This window comes from Dryas octopetala, chromosome 3, assembly GCF_963921425.1.
Source record: "Dryas octopetala chromosome 3, drDryOcto1.1, whole genome shotgun sequence".
NCBI classification, from domain to species: domain Eukaryota; kingdom Viridiplantae; phylum Streptophyta; class Magnoliopsida; order Rosales; family Rosaceae; genus Dryas; species Dryas octopetala.
Window position 1 is genome coordinate 21,318,701 of NC_141368.1, and position 7,502 is coordinate 21,326,202.

The following is a 7,502-nucleotide window of genomic DNA, read 5'->3' on the forward strand; positions in this document are numbered from 1 at the left end:
CGTTAGTACCTGCATAGCCATAGTATAAGAGGAATATGAAAGTTCTTCAGAGTGCATTTTTGGGATTTCTTTCTTTTGGCCTTCTATCGGGGATCCCGGATAGGACCCAGTGCTTGAATCAGCGTCCGAGACAAGTGATGGCGATGGGCCCCTTGACTCTTTTGAACCTGAAAAGTACCTCTTCTTGCTTCTAGAAACATGGCCTTTTGCACCCAGCGAGGCCAAGGTGATGATGGGTTGGTGTTTGGGTTGACATCTGGGCCCTCAACCTGTTCCGAGTGACGCAGCCAGTAGAGTCGCTACTGGCCGAGGAAACGGTAGCAACTTTCTTGTTCTTACTCACCAGTGCAACCTGGGTCTTCTTGGATGCCATTTCTTGGATCGGTTTGAAGAGCTTGGATGTAGGAGAAAGAGATGAGAGGCATAGAGGTCCCACTGGGCGTGCCAAATTTGTAATCACGATTCCTGCAAAAGTAAATAAACAATAACACGTGTACAAAATAAATGTATTGTATTAATTATTTAGGGTTACAATCTCTGTTTTTTGTTCTCTATAAGAAGAGATTCCTCTGATTCAATCTCCGAAGTTAGGTCTTGATTCAAGGGTGATGATTACTTGATCTTGAACAAGAATGGAATGGCGAGAAGGTCGGCACTTGAGTGGAGCTTTTTGACTTTCTCACGAATTTGGTGAAGTGTGTAGAGAATTTCTTTGTCTTTTGAGAGCTTGCTTTGGCCAAGAGATCCCCCTTCTCAATTGGAGCCAAGTATTTATAAGCACTTCTAGGCTCCTGATTTCAAATCCCTAATTCCCGAAATTAGGGTCTTGATTAGAGAGAATTTTAACTGAATTGATGCCAATTTGAAATTAATTGGCTTGATTGGGTATTTAATTCCCATCATTTGGGAATTTACCAATCAGTTTGATTTGATTGTTCTAATTGAATGTCCGATTTTAATCACTCACCAATCAGCTTAATTTGATTAGCTTAATTTAAATTAGAGTCAAATAATTTAAATTAATTGATCTAATTTAATGCTTGATTTAAATTGGAGCCAATTAACGGGCAATTTGTCATTTTTTTGTCATTAACTTGATTTAATTGGAAGTCCCCTTCTAATGTTGCCACGTTCCTCCTTTGGAACCGTCTGATTTGAATGAGTCATGTGCCACATGTCACAATTTTATAAGTCACATAACACATGTCATTTTGGCTTTGACCGGTCAAACTTTGACTTATTGACCACGAAACAGTTGTTTAGTGATTTTTTATAGGGTCCATTAATTATAAGGTACTAACAAAGCAAAACATTAACCAAAAATACCCAATCCATTTCTATTAACATGCTGACACTTTCCACCAGCCCCAAAACATAACATGCGGACACCTTCTTTTCTTGGCCAAATCAATTTCTTTCTTCAACTTTACCAAATCGACAATTGTTCATCTTCACTCTTAAGCATCCTTCTGCAACTGCTACAGCAATAACGAAAAAAAGATGTTCAAACTCTACAGTTCCATCTATAGTAACTGCAACTGCAAGTCTGCAACTTCAATAAACTGTAGTTTCTGAAACTGCAAGTCTGCAACTCCAATAAACTGCAGTTTCACAGTTTCACTTGCAATTAGTAACTGCAACTGCAAACTTGCAATTCCAATAAACTACAGTTTCAGAAACTGCAGTTAGTAACTGCAACTGCAAGTTTGCAATAAACTGCAGTTTCACTTGCAATTAGTAACTGCAACTGCATGCTTGCAACTCCAATAAACTGCAATTTCAGTTCACTTACAACGTTCCAGAAATTGCAGTTTCAGAAACTGAGCTTAAAAAAAAACCTACAGTTGCAATTAGTAACTGCAACTGCAAGCTTGCAATTTCAATAAACTATAGTTTCAGAAACTGTAGTTAGTAACTGCAACTGCAAGTCTGCAATAAACTGCAGTTTTACTTGCAATTAGTAACTGCAACTGCAAGCTTGCAACTCCAATAAACTGTAATTTCAGTTCACTTACAACGTTCCAGAAATTGCAGTTTCAGAAACTGAGCTTAAAAAAAAAAAATCAAGAACCTTCTACTTAAGAAATCAAAGTAGGAGTCTACCACGAGCTGTGATCATGCCCATTTGAGGAGAAGCCAGAGTGGTCAGAGGAGATCCAAAAGGCTTCGATCGAGCTCGGAGCAGATCCATTGCTTCTTGGTCGATGTTGAGATTTTCAAGGCCGTTGACAGCAGCGCTGCTCGTGGTGGTGGTGTTCGTCCCAGAGGTGCTTGCTCTGCTAAGAAGAAGAATAAGAAGAACAAGAAGATGATAAAGAGGAAAGAGAAGAGAGATATAGCGGGGTGACAGAGAGAAGAAAGATAAAGACAAAAAAGAAATAAAATGGCAATTGATCAGATTTCAAGATAAGCCAGGTAACTGCAACTTACCTTGTTGTTAAATAAAATTAATTAGTGTACTGGAGAGTAAAAACAATAAGTAAAAGGTAGCCTAGGATAATTAATTCTTTTTTATATCACCAAAATATATGTGTCTACACCATCAAAACCCTAGGGAACCCTAAGTTTGATGTTGTGAAGTCAATTTCTAATTTTGATTATGTTTCAAACTAGGATTTGCAACCTGCTTGGAAGTACAACAAAGTCAAGAACCTCATTCCAGGTAGGGAGAGCTAGTCCACTTAAACTTTATGCTTTCCTTATACTTATAAGTATATGTATATGTGCTTGTCCTTGTTTATTTTCTGGTGCATGCCATGTGTTCTAATGACAAAAAATGTAATGTGATGATTTGTTCACATTATTGATTGTTTTACACTAAGATAACCAAGTTACTAAAACAGGAAACTTAACACTGCCGAGTTCATTGGATTGTTGTTAGGGTGGTAATTGGTTTAGCAAAAATCAGTTTTGTGAAAAAGAAATCCAACATGTATAGATATGTTGATGACTTCAACTTGCTCTAGAAAGGAAGCAAAATATGAACTAGTGTTGCTCACAATTAGAATACAATTAGGTTGAATTAAGTGTAACTTGCAGCCCTCTATATGCATGAACCTGAGACTAGCAACTAATAAAGTTACATGCCTCTAGATGAATAATTGGTATCTTGCATAATTGAAGTTAGTATTAGAAACAAATTAAGTTGGAACCTAGTCTTTACTGCATTTGGCTTTAGTGTTGCATGACCATAGGATTGAAAATTAGTTAGGCCAAAAGCTAAGAAACTGAAACTGAAAAGGGCAGTAGATAATCATCCTACTTTGTCATGGAATGAAAATATTTCAAGTTTGCCATTTTTGCATTACTGATTTGATTTACTGGTTTCAATTCCCAAATTATAAAGCATGTTTGCATGATTTATTTAATAAACTAATCCTTCATTTATGAAACTGTCATCACTTGATTTTATATGCATAATTGATATATGGTTCAGTAAGGGCAAAATTACATTTATGGAAACTGTCATTGCATTACATTAGCATTCATGTATATTGAATCAAGAATGTATACTCTAAATGTTTTGAGTGTTTGGACTTCTTAAGTAGAGATGAAAGAGTAAAACAAAAAATTTATCCTTGGTTTCAATCCCCTAAAGTATGCATACAAGTGTCTTTAGAAGGTTATGTGGTTTAAGAATATGTTAAAGGGGAAGAAATAGACTTATCTGCATCCACTAAAAGACATCTCACTATCTATACGTATTGAAGACTATGATATGGGGATAGAGGTAATGCAAATTATAAATTAGAGAATAAGTCCATTGTTTTATCTTAAAGCTTTGACAAGTGAGCTTAAAATAGAGAAAAGGTACGCATTGCATTGTACTTTACTTTTAAACATGCATTTGCATTCCATGAAATGATTTATGGTTATTTGAAATATTTGTTAAAATATGCAAACTGCTATTATTATAACTCGAGACCTAGAAATTCTCTTTGTTTAGTTTATATATGTAACATGCTCAATGAACCCCAGACTTAGTTTAAGTGTACTCTTGTTGTGGTACTGCATGTTTCCTATTAGATTAAACTTGTTAGAATTGCTTGAATGCCTTATAATTAAGATGCTTGTGATTTTGGCCAGTTTAGCAAAAATTGTTTGTTAAAGCCTTACTTTTGTATCTAAACTACTTTGAAATGTTTGGAAATGATTTGGACTAGTTAAGTGTGTGATCAGTGATATCGGTGATGTTCACCCCTACATAGTTTAAATAGTGCAAGAACAACTTAGGACATAAAATGGTTAGCATGATAGATCTCACGGATTCTGAGGAAGGAAGAAGCAGCGGGAGAGATAGGTCTCTAAGTATGGAAGTTCCAACACCACCAACATCTCACTACTCGAGTGAGGAAGACCCTAGCATGGATGAGTGTGTAACAACCTCTTTTTCTAATTTTGCCTTTATTTTATACTTTGATTGAGGAATCTGTTGTCTTGATGCTTCAAGGATTAGAATGGCTCATTACTCACTTCATTAGATGAATTTATAGCTAGTTTTCCATTTTAAGAAAGGTTTAATGAATTCCATTTTGTTATGTTGCTTCACTCATTGAATTTTAAAGTAAGGGTCTATATTTCCATTTCATGAATTTATTTTCAAACTCCCAAGCTCACCATGAAAACAAGCTTTTGTTGGTTGTATTTGTTTATTTAAAAGCAAAAAAATTTACTCTAATATTTTCTGTAAGCTCTGGTGTTAAGTAGTCTAACATTGATCATTGACTTTGGGATAGTTTTAATCTCAAGGTTAGTGACCAATGTGGCGCTTCCACATGCCTAAAGTGATAGACCCCACTTTAGAGTGTGATACGTACCAAGTGACCAAGTGACTAAGGTTAGACTTTGGTAGCGTAGAACTCATTTTTCTAAGAATAAATAATTGTGATTCGTTGAATTTGGAATTCAGATGAAGAAGTTACGAATTTTTTAAGTTGGATAATTATTTTAGGCTATTATTTGATTTTCTAAAATTTTACTTTGAGAAGTTGGATTTTTCACAAAAATTCTAGAGATCAAAATAAAGTTTTGAAGCCATAGATAATTAGTACTCACTCTCACGTGTTCGTAGGAATTTTTGGGAGATTTTTTTGAGCTCAGATGTCTTTTTGGTGATTTATTTAAGTTGGGAGAATTTCAGAAAAAAGAATAAATTAAAAAGAAATCTGAACTCTGACGTGGCACGATCTGGAATGTTGATTACGCCGGATTGAACGGCCCAGATGCGTCAACGCCTAAACGTGGATCAAGTACGACGCGGCATACAAAGTTACCGTGTAGATACGATTCAGACCACATGTGCGCGAACGATGATCTCAGCCGCACGCTTCAAACGACATGTCGTTTAGGCCTGGAACTCAACCCATTTGAAGCCGCCCGTTTCCAAGCCGGACTACCTGTTTACACTCACACCTCGACTCGTCGGTTTCACTTGACCCGGTTCAGTTTTTCCCTCTTGTTAGTACATTTTTGTGCAATTGTCTCACATTGGAAACTTAGTCCAACTTCCTAACCTCTTGTGCCTATAAATAAAGCCCTTTGCCCCTCATTTCCCTTCACAATTCAGCTTTAGCAAAGCTTTGGCCTTAAAATAAACTACTTGTTGGGAGTTTCTTAGTTTAAATATTTGATTGAGTTGTTCTATTGGGTGCCCATAAGAATTTTGCACCCAGGAACAAAACAATCAAATAATTTCAACAATTTGTGGGGAAACTCTACCGAATTTTTGCTCGCCTAGGTAATGTCTTTGAGTAAAACTCTTGAGATTGGTTAAGTTTTTTTAATTTGAGGTTAATTACTTATTAGCTTTAATTTTGTGTTTTAGTAATTATATTTATGGAGATTAAGCTAAGAAGGTCTACAACCAGGTATTTAATCTCTACTTTCTCTTTAAGATTATTATGCATGATTAATTAGTTAAGTTAGATTTATTAAATTAATTAATCATGTCTAAAAGTTGGATTTAGTTCCATAATTAGTTAATTAAGTTGAATTTATTAAATTAATTAATTATGTAAATCAAATTGGATTATAGAATTGCTATAACTAAAAGAAAATAGATTTATTAAGAAGCATGCAAATAAAGTTTAAGTTGAATTAATTTATTTTGCTTACATGATAGGTTGGACTTAGTTACTCGTTAATTAATCGATCTAATAATGGATTGAGGTCACCCATTAAAGTAACTGAACGACGTGATGTCGAGATTAGTGCGTGAGCATATAGGTGCTGGACACTGGGCCAAAGCTCCCCCAGTCTCTCATACCTTGACATGGTCATATTGTAGGATTTTAATTGGGTAACCTCCAGACTTATAAATAAAATTAGACTTTAAATAGAAACCTTAAGTCCCAAAAATACAGAGATTTAGTCTTAGTAGATTAGTTTCTGAAAGTTTCTGAGAAGACATGACCAAAAGGAAAGGTCATGCCGAAACTCTGCCGAAATTACTGTTTGACTAAAGTCGCTATTATGTCAGATTTGGATTTCCAGTTTCTCAGAGAAGGATTTGAGAACAGTGGTGCTGTGGAAGTGCACAAAGGTTAAGCTTGGACACCAGGTAGGGAGATTCTCACACCCTGACTGTTGGGATTATTTTGTGCAAGTATGTATGATAATAAATATTGTTGCCTAAGAACTCTGCATCGTTTTTGTATGCAATGTTGCGTGGTTTTGTTATTGTTAATGATGACCTGAGAGTAAAGGGTCACAAAAAACGATGACATTGAGTTTCGATCCCCTAAACCTCAGGAATAGGTAGCTACGGACGATCTAATCGATTTATCCTTTCTGAGGAGGCTAGCTTAAGGGGTAGTACCATGGTAAAGGATACTCTCACTACATTACCGAGTGTGGATGCGGTAAATGTAGTTGGCTATTTATGATCGATCATAAGGTAATGATATTTTGGGTGCCCATAAACGTTTTAAGAAGTTGCATGGTCATTATCAAAAATTTCGTGGATTTCAACGATTAAACTTTGATATTGGTTTGTTGATGAAACTTTTCGAACTATTTTATTACTGGCTATATCTATTAAGTATTTACTTACTGTTTTCAAACTCAACTAGGGTCCCCCGAGAGAAAACTATGATGATAGTGATACTTACCCCATATGCTGCTTTTGCAGATTACCCTTCAGTTGACGATTTTGACTAATCAGTTGGACCAGGCACTTGTATATCTTGTTTGGCATCCTCAGGTCTTCTTTATTATGTTTAGGTCGTTGTTTTGCTGGGTCTTCTACTTGCTTATTTATCTATCTTTTTCATTTCAGTTTGCAAATATTTAGAACATCATCTTCTTCACTATGTTTAGCTCGTTGTTTTGCTGGGTTTTCTACCTGCTTATTTATCTATCTTTTTTATTCCAGTTTGTAAATATTCAGAACATCATTTTAGTAGTTAGTTGGTACATTTTTTGGGATTTGCTTCTCAAACATGATTGTTCAGGTTGTTATGTTGCGCTAGGGTTATTTTTATAAAACTTCATACCCTACTGGA